Source organism: Pollicipes pollicipes, unplaced genomic scaffold (assembly GCF_011947565.3).
Source record: "Pollicipes pollicipes isolate AB1234 unplaced genomic scaffold, Ppol_2.1 Scaffold_4002;HRSCAF=4701_pilon_pilon_pilon, whole genome shotgun sequence".
NCBI classification, from domain to species: Eukaryota; Metazoa; Arthropoda; class Thecostraca; order Pollicipedomorpha; family Pollicipedidae; genus Pollicipes; species Pollicipes pollicipes.
Window position 1 is genome coordinate 16,805,191 of NW_023596420.1, and position 12,845 is coordinate 16,818,035.

Consider the following 12,845-nt stretch of genomic DNA (forward strand, 5'->3'; position numbering starts at 1 on the left):
GTGGCCCATAGGCTCCGAAGGGGCCTTTAGCTGACTGAACAGATCCGGTTTTCTAAGCATAAAACACAACGAAATTTCTTTGGATTTCCAGGCCACCGAGAACAGTTGCAAGCGAAAGCGAATGGTGTACGGGAAAAGGGAACAGCTTTTTCCATTATTTAATATCTTTTATTGGAGATTTTAAGCCTTATTACGCCGTCCAGGGCCCTATCCTGTTTCCGGGGACCTATATGGCCACTTGCAGGGTAATTTCGATTATTAGGGAGCCTTCCACGTCAGCCCCGACTGTTTTGCGTTTGCTCGGAGGGCCCTGCACTGTTGCTGTGCTCTTCCTGCTAGCGTGCCGAGGCGCTCTTGTCAATCAGAGGCCTTCCACGGAGTCTTGCCAGTCGCCAGAAAGGCTCTGTGGGCTATAGCCGGGGACCCATATGTTGACTTGTCCGGGTATTCTCGGCTGCTCGGGTGCCCTTTACGTTGGCTTCGGTTCACCTACCGACACATTCGCGAAATGCTCATTCATGGGCCCCCTGCATTGGTCTAGGGCGCTTCCAATGAAGCAGGGCGACACTAGGGCGCTTCCAATTATGTCACTTGCGTAGGGCCCTACGCTCTTGTCGGGGGCCCACCTGTTAACCTGCTTATGCACACTCTGTCGGTCGGGGCCCTCCAAATTGGGTCTAGGGTACTTTTTATTTGAATGGAGGGCCCAGCACACTTGTCGGGGCCCCATCTGTTAACCTGCTTCGGCACACTGGATTGTTTAGGGGCCCGGCACATAGGGTATTTTAATGTAGGGGACCCACGCTCTTGTCAAGGTCATCTGATAGCCTGCTCGTATACACTCGATCTTTCGGGGGCCCTCTACATTTGGTCTTGGGGACGCCCTATTTGAATGGGGGCCCTACGCACTTCTCTGGCGTCCCCCCTGTTAACCTCTTCGGTCAAAGCGGATTGTTCGGGAGCCCTGCTCATTGAGTCTTGGCGTTTGCATTTAGGTCCCTGCACCCCTGTCGGGGCCATCTGATAACCTGCTCGGGTACACTCCATCTTTTGGGGCCCTCCGCACTGGGTTGTGAGCACTTTTTATTCCAATGGAGGGCCCTACGCCCTACGCTCTTGTCGCGGTCCCTTCTGATAAGCTGCTCGGGCATATTCGATTGTAAAGGGACCTCTACGTCGTGTCTTGGGTACTTTCGAATTAAATTACGATTATGATTATGATTCGAACTTATGACGATTGTTCGCATTGAAACAATGGAAGGGTGCTATACCAGTCAGGGCCCCCAGTACCGAACAGTGGGCCATCCGACTAGATTTCAGCATGGACCTGTTAAGCGGAACTGGGGTCAATGTGCCATTTATTGGACCATCTCAGTTCAGCTGTGCGCGCCGCCACGCGCGGACGCCAGCTCTGCCCGCTCCTCTCTGAGCCTTACAATCCTGTCGGGGCCATCGGGTAACCCGCTCGGGTACACTCCATCTTTTGGGCCCTCCACACTGGGTCGGGCCCGAAGGGTCCAAAAGGCCGGATGGAGATCGTATTCTGTATGTGGAGACTCTGAACTCTAAAAAAGTTGAAGGGCTCGTATGCTCCTGGATTTCAGCCGAGCGTGTTTTGTCCAAAAATGATCGGCGAAAATAGTATTATCTATTTTTATATTGACATCTCGCTGATGTTCATTATATCTCAAACCAATTAGGCGCAAGGACTTCCCGACATTGACGACATCCATCCCTTGTTTTTCACAAAGTTTAGACTTGACACGCGCTCGGGTGGGGGTCAAATTGACCTCCCCGAAAATTTTTTCGGAATGATTTCGGAATGGCGCGGCGTAGCCCCGCCAAATTTTGCATAGCTGTAGACAACTGAATAGGGGATCGTCTGACATCAAACATTTAGATACACCATGTAAGGCCGCTGACCTATGACAGGTCAAAGTTAGGTCATGCTTTCATCGAAGGCAATTTTTAGGGAATCGTCAAATCTGATCCAACCACGGAGTGTTAAAGGAAGCCATACATCTCTGAGATACTTAGGATACACAACAATTGAATAAGCAACTTAAATTGACCTAGGGTCAGGTATGAAGGTCAGACCAAGATCAGAACCAACCGGTTTTATCACTCTAGGGCTTGCTGTATAGGGTAGTTTCTGGTGATCATTTCAAATTTATTGATAACAGAAATCGCATTATACAGCCTCCATGGACTTTTAAGGGTCAGAATAAGTCACTGATCTAACATGACCCAGGTGAACATTTTGTTTTTAGGAGCATAGCGCAATCCTTGCCGCTTATCCACATCCTAAACTCAAAGCAGCCTTGTATGATTTTGGTCGCCATGACTTTCAAAAGATCAAACAAGGTAACTGATCTTAAATGAGCATGAAAACTTTTGCTTAGTACAGTTATCTAGGTTCTAGAGGCCCCATGGAGACCAACCTGGAATTTCACCTTGTTTGACCTTATTAAATCCAGAGATCATGACCTAGAAACCTCGAACTTCGACTTAAGTCAGTTCACATACAGGTCAACACACCCTGTGAATTTGGTGTCTCTAGCTCTCTTAGTTCCTGAGATCTCAACGGGCGAAACTGACCCCCGCCCCCCTCCCCACCCGAGCAAAGGGTATCCAACCGGACACCCGGGTGCGTGCTAATTTCATAAACGCCGCTGTTTTCTGTGCAACCGCCTTGAAACCCAGGCTTGCATAAATGACATTTATTGTCCTTCGGGCAGTTAGGCATCGAGATAGCATATTTCACCTTAGACTCCTTTTAGCTCCTTGGTCTTTCAAACTATGCGTACGCGCAGTTTGGATTTCCTAACGATATATTTGATGTTCAATAGGAAGTGCTCATATATGTAAGATAGTGGTAAAAATCCGTCGGTTGACAGAGCGTGTTCCCGTTTCCTACCACACATCCCCCTGCGTGCTCTAGATGTTTTGACCTCTTCCAACATTCAACCTAAAGATCGTGGAGAATATCCAATGCCCAACAGCTATGTCCATATTTTTTATACTCCTTCCGTCTTTTTCACTGATTCACACGTTGCTTACAGCCATGCGCAGCGTGTTTCGAATTATATTGTGCTTAGTGGAAGTCGGATGCGCAGATTCGCAGCGCAGAATTATGCCAGAGTTGGTGGGCTTGATCACAGCTCCGTTTCTAACATTGTACGGTTGCTCCTCTTTTCTACCGTCACTAGTGTATCTAAATGCGGACCCCCTTTCTGTATGGTCCATTGTAAAGGATGGATTGGGTAAATAAATTGGCTTAACACTACCTGACATAGATGAATACTTGCTCCGGAAAGTTCAACATATGTTTAGAAAATTAAAACTGCGCGTACGCATAGCTTAGAAGAACGACAATGAGCTAAAGAACTCTCTAGTTAAATATCTTATCTCGAAGCCTAGGTGCCTTGAGTGTGATAGGTGTCATATATGCATGCCTGGGTTTTAGGGGTTTGCACGCAAAGAAATGTGGTTTACGAATTTAAGTGCAAACTGTGCGAAAAACATGGGAGATACATATCCTATGTTGGGAAGTCCATGCGCCCCACTCATTTCAGTTGTGATGGATTTCTGCGAGATGCTAGAAGCGGAACAGAGAATAAAAACAAACCCTTTCGGCGACCATCTTTTTGACAGAGCATGCTGAGGTAAAAATCCAAGGGAAGTACGAACCCTTTGACCCTTTTTGAGCTCAAAGTTATCTTTAAAGCATGGGACCACCCAGACAGGAAAAATGGTAAATCCATTTTTATAAGAAGTTGGCGGCCAGACTTTAATGTACGGGACTCATCATGGACGAATATTTGAATGCAGCTAGTGTCTTGATGTGTTATACATGTTGGCTTAAAATCGCTGTCATGTATCAGTGTTGCCTTACACTTGATACACGATATCTGTTTCATTGAAATCGTTTGCATGTTAAAGTGATGCGTAATGCGAGATGCCTGTTTACTTGAAATCGCTTGCGGAAGTAAATGATGTACTATGTGTGATGCCTATTAACTTGAATTCATTTGCGTATGCACGTAGTTTTTGCGTGCTTTAATTCTCAGATCTGCACTGTATCGCAGAAATGACTGGCAATTGCTCTTTGTGCAATCCCCTACATATTGGTGGTCTGTAAAAACTGTGGCTAGCTCTTTTTGAAAAGAAAACAGAAAATTCGAGTAGAATCAGCAGGGAACTTTGAATTTGCTCGGGATATTTTTTTTGGTAAACGCATATAGCTGAAACATCACATTTATCTCTCCATTTTCCTCTTTGCGATTTGAGGAAAAAAGCTATAACTATTGTTTCATTTATGCGCATAATGTTCCTCGCAAATGCACATTACAATTTGCGAAGTGCTGCCATCATGTCGATAATGATGTCATCATGCCTTCTACATAACAGTTTAAACGTCATGTAAAAATTTTGCCCGGTCGTTAAGACCAGTCTAGATCAAAGTCATGCCATAACGCCAAGTAGACTTTAGTTACAACTGTGTTTGGAGCTATGGCTAAATGCCTATCCTGTAAATGAATCGTGTGCAAGGTTGATGTGTGGTCGTGTATGCTACTCCTGCAACGGGAAGAGCGCTCATTACAATTGTCAAAGGGCGGGACCGCCAGCATCGTGTCGCTTGAACAAGATTGTGTCGCGGCAGACTCGCCATGCGGCCGAGTGTCTCTGTTGCATTTAACCTTTTTGTCGCATTTATTACATAAGTTTTTGACACATTAGCGTGTTACAAACAGTACAGAATACACACGTTGCAAAAAAAAGCAAAATGAAATGTGTCGCCTTCACAGGTGTGAGCAGGCCGTCAGATAAGATTTCGCCCCCAGAGTCATTTACCTGAAATCAAAATTCCGAACTAATCAGAAGGATTTTTTTTTAAAACTGGTATTACTGATCAAATCGTACGCGTCTAGTGCTACAATAAGTGAAAAGTGCAAAATGGTGAGATACTCCCTTTAAAGGGAGTATCCCACCATATATATCATATACGCACCATATCGCATCTTATAGGCAAAAGGCATGTTTCCTATACTGCGACGACAATCGGAGAAATATAAATGCTTTTGCTTCAGGCCATTTTGAGATGAGACCACGACAATGCCAATGAAGGAAAAAAGCCTTCTCTGACGATCGGACTCGTCCCCACCGGATGGTGAGAACCGACCGCACGAGGCAGATCGTGGTCGGCCCATCGCCACCCTCGCTGGAGAACGGGGCCGGCGCTCCTCGCCCGCGCCTGTTGTGGCAGACAGCCATGGGGAAGGGAGAAGATATATATGTAATTTTATGCCTATATAGTCATGTAAAGAGTGAAAATGCAGGCGCTGTTTTATGAATTATGTTGAAGAGCTATTATGAAAATATGCAGAGCCTATTTTATGTATATAACATTTACTAGGGAGGTGTGATGCAGCCAACCGGGCTAGAACCTGTGACAAATGCTGCATAGCTTTATTGTGTCTGACGTATGGAGCCCATCACGACGGTGGCCGTCCAAGGCCAGCCGTCCCCAGCGCGTCCAGGGATAGGACCAGACGCTGTGATGCTAAGGTGTGATGCTATGTGATGCTAAGGTGTGATGAAGGTGTGATGTTGGCGTCCATTGCTGCGCAGAGCCGACAGTGTCGTCTCAGGGTCAGCACAGCAGGGGTGGGACGGTGACATGGCTGCTGCCTGCCCTCCATTGCCCCTCAGGCTGTCCCGTCGGCGGCGCCATCGCAAATACCAGGGGACAGCGCGGCCTCAGAAACCGACGTAGGGGATCAAGTAGAGATCCCCTTGACCAATGCTAAGGTCCTGCTCATCGGCTGGCAGTCGGAACAGTTGATGAGTTGGTCTATTACGATGCTGCCGAGCTGTGTCATTCATCGTCTCGACTCGTGCGTCCTACACGTCTGCAGCAAGCTGTCACTGTGGTACGAATGCGAGGCCCTGTGCCCGCCAGGTTGTCCGAACAGCAAATGCGACGGCTTTCTGTCGTCGATCCGCAGACAGGTGAGGGGTTACAAACACACACCATGATGTCTATCTCTGAAGAGTCTCTTTTTCCCGCCCTCTGGCCCTGTGGATAGTCTGCCACCATGGGACGCTTGTTTTTCGGGCCTTAGGGATAGGTGCGAAGTCCTTCGAAATAAGTTCGGAGGGACTTGCAAGAAAAAATGGCAAGATGCACCTATCAGGTACACACAAACATGATTCTCCAACTAAGACCCATTTACCTCTTCAAATTGTGGTACTGGAGCCCCAACACTATGGGTGAACAGAAAACTAAACCCAGCTCGGGAAGCGGTTGTGCATGATAGCAAGACGGTTGACATTAAAACGGTGTCACAGTTGTGAGCTGGTACTGCACGGACACCCTGGAATGTAGTGATCTGAAAGACTTATCCGAATTTTCTGAGAGGCTTGAAAGCTCTGAAAGACCTGAGGCTATGTGAACATGGTCCCTAAACAAATTATAACGAAGTTTTGTGGTATAAAATTCAAACGTATTACCATCGGTCGCCCTAAATAACTAAGCCCCAAAAGCTAGCTTTCACAAAAAGTTGCACGATAGATGATTCGAAGTACATACATCTTCCTATTCCTCACTAAGCCTTGCAAGGCATGACCTTCACTACCATCCACTGATCCCAGGTCAGGAACAGCAGAGCAGCTGGATTGAAAGGGGCAGCTAGGCTAAATTTAGAGGACACATTATTGCCAGAAACCTGTGCGGCATTACCTAAGACAATGAGATCACCGAATGGACCTTTGACCACCCTGGACCCTGCTATGCACATTCTTCGTAAAATCGATCTAAATGTTGGGTGGCCACTCCAATATTGGTGCCATCACATTGCAAGAACTAGGATAAAATTAAAGTCGCACAAATATTCTTGCTTTGGGCATCATTTGATGGCAATGTGTGCTACAGTAAACATTGCCATCACAAGATTTTTGTGACGGAATTTTTGGATGAATGATATAAATTACAAAGCGAAAATGGCATTTAGCTAACATGAAGTGTTCCATAACCAGAGAGAAACACATTCAATGGGCGGGGAGAGGGGGCGGGGGGGCATAATGTAGGCAGGCCCTCAACGCAGCCCGCTAATAATTTACCCAAATTGACACTCCTGATCTGGAGTGCACAGAACTTTGCAATTGAAGGCAGGATGACCAATGCCAAAAAATCAGTCATGTTTTATACCAAGTGATCTCTTGTGTACACCGCAGGTGGATAAGTCTCTCTGGTTACAAAATTATATCAGATGTGTGCATAACATGGCATCATACAGACATCTCCATTATCTTTTATCAGCATTTTTTCTCAATGAAAGGGTCTTATGCGATCGTGAAACAATGCTGAATCAAATCCAATGTTCCACATTTAAAGATTTTGAAGCAAAAATCTTCCTATGATAAAATAAGTTCACTTATAACTACCGGCATACTTTAAGTAGAAAAGACTGCTCTAGACAACATAATTTCTGTGTTTAGTAAATATGCTCCTCAACAGGTCATTGCTTGGCTACGTCATCGTTCTTTGCACAACATTAATTGACGGCCAGTTGGCTGCCGTTACACCTGGAGATGGTACTCTCGAACGCCAGAATATGTGTGATTCCCACAATTATATTTTTATTGATCTTTTCGCCGCATAGTTATTGAAATGACAGAAGTTCAATGACGTCATTATGACTTCATGGTTGCCTGGGTGACCCTGAAATAGTCTACCCGAAATAGTCTGCACATCTTCGCGGGCGTCTAGTTCAAAAGCTGGATGGTTTTAAGTATTAAGAAGAGCATGTTTATGAACTGCATGCATGACCCGCAAGATGGTTAATTCAGTTCAAATCTCCATACAAATGCGGAGCACTCCCTTAAATATGTCAATTGCATGACCTGTTTTGTGGATGGCAGCATCCCTGCAAGTGATGGTGTAAGGTTATGCTTGCACATGTGCAATATTACAATTACAATTAGACTACAACCATGCAAGTATTGATTTATTGAAAAAGCAAGATTCCCAGTCCCAGCGTAGAAACACCTCAGATCATCTTGACCTGCCACTTATTATACAGAACTCAGCAGCCAGAAGCCTGAGCCACACTGTTCGTAACTGAATCACTGCGCAGTAACTGAGTCACAACACGACCAGCTACGCTGCAGAATGTTCACAATGAGCTATGATGTGTACACTGAGACATAATGCATGTGGGCACAGATCAAAATGCATTAATTTAACTTAGATGCATTCGAAAATACTTCAGAACAATGCGACTCGACAGCCCTAGCCTACTAGCCCCTACTACCGCACCGAACTTCATGCGGCTTACGACTGATAACGCAACTACGCTTAATCGACGCAGCCACACCAAAGATGCCGTTAGCTCAGCGTTGCTAGCTCTTAGCATAACATCTCCAATCTGGTTTTAATCTTCATTCTAGCATGCTTGTAGGATGTCATAATTCCTACCAGACACAAATTTGAAGTAACCATTATTCTATTACCCTGATTTGATGTGCATGGCCGACTCGTTCAAGACCCGGTTTAGGGGGACCAAGAATCTACAGGGACTCAGCTGAGGGAAAGAATCGGTCTATGTGCCAAACGTTGTCACTTTTATTTGTTGATTGCGTACATGTTGTGTTGGAAGACTGTGTGGAATTTGTTGATTCGACAGCGCGCCGTGCCAGGGGATGCGATACACCTTTCGCTGCTTCGATTGCGCAAATCTCTTTCTCACGTTTCCACACGGGACATTGCGACGAGTGCGCGCATTGTCCCGAATCCCCACCACTCAGAAATTTGACCGGTGCCGCACATTGCGAGCCGTCATGTGGAACTGCAGCCGAGCGCTCTCACCGGTGCCGCACAGTTAGAGCCGTGTGTGGAACTGCACCGCGCTGTGACACCGAGCGCTCTGTCTGACCGGTGCCGCACAGTTAGAGCCGTCCTGTGGAGCTGTACTGCAATGTGGCCACCGAGCGCTCTGTCTGCATGTTTTGACCCCGCGACCAAATGGTTAATAATCGTGCATCGCAGCGGGTTTGAAATTAAAACGCAAACCGAGCAGCAAAGATGGCCAACAATTGGGGTTTCAGGAAGGTGATTTGTTTGAAATGGGGAGGCACGCAGGCTCGTGCCACGTTTTTGGCCAAAAGGTTGTCAGATGACGGACGTGGCATGCTTTTTCTGCGCGCAGGCTGTCGAGAATTTCGTCCTCGGTCACGTAGTGCATTTCAGGAGCTACAGCCGTGCCCCTGGTGGTTTTCCGGGCGCGGTGGAGCGAGATGTCGACAGGTTTTCCGCCGATCGGTTGTCGGTAAGAGGCTCTTGGTCCGAGGGCGGGTTTTAGTTTTGATGACTATAGAGCCCTTGGCCTGGGTTTCAAAGTCGAGATCAAATGTTTTACAAGTAGCCTAAATTTGCATGTTCAGCCACAAAGCGTTTAGTTTCCATTATCAAGCCTTATTGTCTATTAGTACCACTACCAGGATTGAGCTAACGGTCAAGAAAAGGGTCAGAGTTCTGGTTTGGCGATGAGTCGTGAGAAGACGAGCGGCGGTTGGAGCCCGATTGGGTCGACCGTTTGGTGGAGACGGGAGCATTCGCCAGAAACAAGCGAGGATCAGCAGCGTTTTGTGGCAAATGGCCAGATCAGGAAGGGTAGATTCGGAGTCATTAGCAATGGACGCGCGGGTGCTGGCAGCAGAAGCAAACGCATTGGCAGATCCAGGAGCATGGTCAGATCCGAATCGCGTCAACGTACATGTCGCCCTTCTTTCTTTTACTTCGCCTCCCCGTGGAAGGGGAGAATGAAGGGAACAGCAAAATATTACTTTTGAAGTGTGTTTGGGGTGAAATGTAAACCAAACATGAACGAAAACAACGAAGAGTAAACACGAATCCTTGTCAGAAGGCCGCAACGGAAACAACCACAGCCGCACTAAATACGTGTCGCCAATCAGGTGTGGTTAAAGATTGGCACTGGCTGACGACGTCTCCCGCTCATCACTACGAACCTGCGTAACCTGTCAATACAGGTGACGGCCACGAGCATTGGGAGCTGCAGTTTATTTGAGCTTTGATGTACCCATAATGCACCGATCAAGGGGAGCCGTACCACTTCATTGGTTCTGGAACTAGCTTGAACTTATTCTTGGTGCTTAGGTCTTACATGTTATCTGGGCACGTCCTGACTCAGGTGACATTCATCATGTGGTTTAACAATCTGACAGTACTATATCGCCAGTCGTGTAAAGACGGCACGTGCATTCGCAATTATCCGACCCCATAAACAAAGTTCAGCGATGTTTAGTACAGCTAAATTTGCCGAAGCTCACCAATTGCGGGAAAAGGCAATTAAACGACATCGATCGCCAAGAACAATGTAAATTTCCTTGAAAGTTCGCAAGCCAAAACGCCGTGGCTGATTGCACTTCATGTTTTAATTACGCAGTAGTGACTGAAAGTAGATTAGAAGCGTTCTCGTTGAACTGATATTTAATGAGAACGTAAGAGCCACAGATGGCATTATTGTTCTAGAATTTGCTATTATTTAACTGGTCACAGCGCGGCGACCAGCGTGTATGGTAACCCCTTCGCTGCGTTGATTTGGTCGTGTCCCAACTGAATGTGATAGTTCCAAGCCCAACTGGCGACTATGACTGAGGCTGGCAATTGCAATTTTCTCCGATAGGCACATAAAAACTTTGGCTTACGTTGCGGTCCTGATGCCTCCGTTAAATGACGGGAGTCTCAGTACCTAGTTTTACCCAGATAACGAAGTTTGGCGCTGGATGGCGGGAGTCTCAGTACCTAGTTTTACCCAGATAACGAGGTTTGGCGCTGGATGGCGGGAGTCTCAGTACCTAGTTTTACCCAGATAACGAGGTTTGGCGCTGGATGGCGGGAGTCTCAGTACCTAGTTTTACCCAGATAACGAGGTTTGGCGCTGGATGGCGGGAGTCTCAGTACCTAGTTTTACGCAGCTAACCTGGTCTGCCGCGTCTAACCCTACGTGCAGTGATATTGAGTGACACTGGGTCACTCACGCAAGCAATGGCAACGGCAATGACGCGGCATACGGTTACACACAGGCAATGGCAATGGCAATGACACGGCATACGGCTACACGCAAGCAATGGCAATGGCAATGGCACGGCATACGGTTACACGCAAGCAATGGCAATGACAATGGCACGGCATACGGCTACACGCAAGCAATGCGATGCCGTCTCCCGTTTATATTTAACGTGTCTAGGTTTTGGGGTAGCAGGAGGCTTACGTGAGGCTTCTGATACTTTCTCCTCTTCTGACTAAGGTGCAAAAACGCTTGTCTAGCGACGATCAAAGGGCGTTTCACTACCCTTTCGGCTTGTATATTTGCGTACGCATCTTGTTGCTGCCTGATGAGGGATTTTGCGAGTTCAGAACGGAGGTCGGTCATCCATTCGTCATCCGTCAGATCGAAGATCAGTCATCACTCATCAGTCGTCCGACTGGAGATCGGCCTCGACTCGTCATGCGTCAGATCGGAGATCGGTCATCGACCCAGCATCCGTCAGATCCGAGATCGGTTATCGACCCATCATCCGTGAGATCGAAGATCAGTCATCAACTCATCAGCCGTCTGACTGGAGATCGGTCATCGACCCGTCATCCGTCAGACCGGAGATCGATCACTGACTCGTCATCCATCTGACATGAAATTTTTCTGCAAGGGACCCTGATTGGAATAAGCTCTTTTCACGTGCGTCAGCTGATAATGACGCGACTGTGGAATGCACGGATGTCTGAGTGCAGGTAGCATGATGCAGTGGCTAATATAATACCGTCGCCTGAATGCAGTGGCTAATATAATACCGTCGCCTGAATGCAGCAATTGTAAATGACAAGATAAAAATCAAGCAGCAATTTGAAGTGTTTCGGGTCATCACACCTGGCTGAGAGATTGAAACATACATGTCGGACGGAGACCCATCCTTTTTTGAAAACGAGATCTTAACTTCGTCCAATATAGGAATATGAGGACTTTTACGTTTGCAAGAGTATTCCGCTTTAATTAATATGCAAAACGACAACTTATCGTTGGAACTCACGGCTATTTCGTTAGTTATTAAAGAGTACTGATATATGCGTAAGGTACCAAACCTGATTCCAACCCAGGCCGCATGATCCGCTCCCAAACTAGATGAAATTATTACCACGCCCTGCACATCTCGGCTTTTGACAGTTAAAACTTAAAACCAGTTTAGTGCTTAATCATATTCCCGTTTCGTTTCCGAAACCTGTTTCGAGATATGACCGTATTTATCTACTTATCCACATCGTGACGAGGTGTTCTTCGAAAAAGCGCTGTTCTCTCAAATAATCCCATGGTTGTCTTGCTTCCTTTTGTGAGCGTCCTGATCTCTTCCACACTCTGAATGTAGATGGACATCGGATTTGCAACACGGGACCACTTATCTGAACATTTTGCGACAAAGCAGAAAACGTCGTACATCCGGGCTTATTTGCGCTGATATAAGCAGTAAACTCGTGACATGCCTCCGCTCTGGGCACCTGAACATCACAGACCACACCTCGTACGCGAGTGAAGGGACCATGCAACGTGGGGTGCACGACGGGGTGGCTGTATCATTGCACGCTGTTAACACGAACTGATGAATTCTTTGGAAAATATAATCTGTTCGTCAAACACCAGAAATAAAGGCGACAGTTGCTGTCAAAGTTGTCGTGCGATGTGACGTCAGAGCTGTCATACACGTGCGATGTTCCCTGCCTTCGGAGAATCGCTAAACAGGGAGTCGTAAAATCGCGTGTGGTAACTACTCTG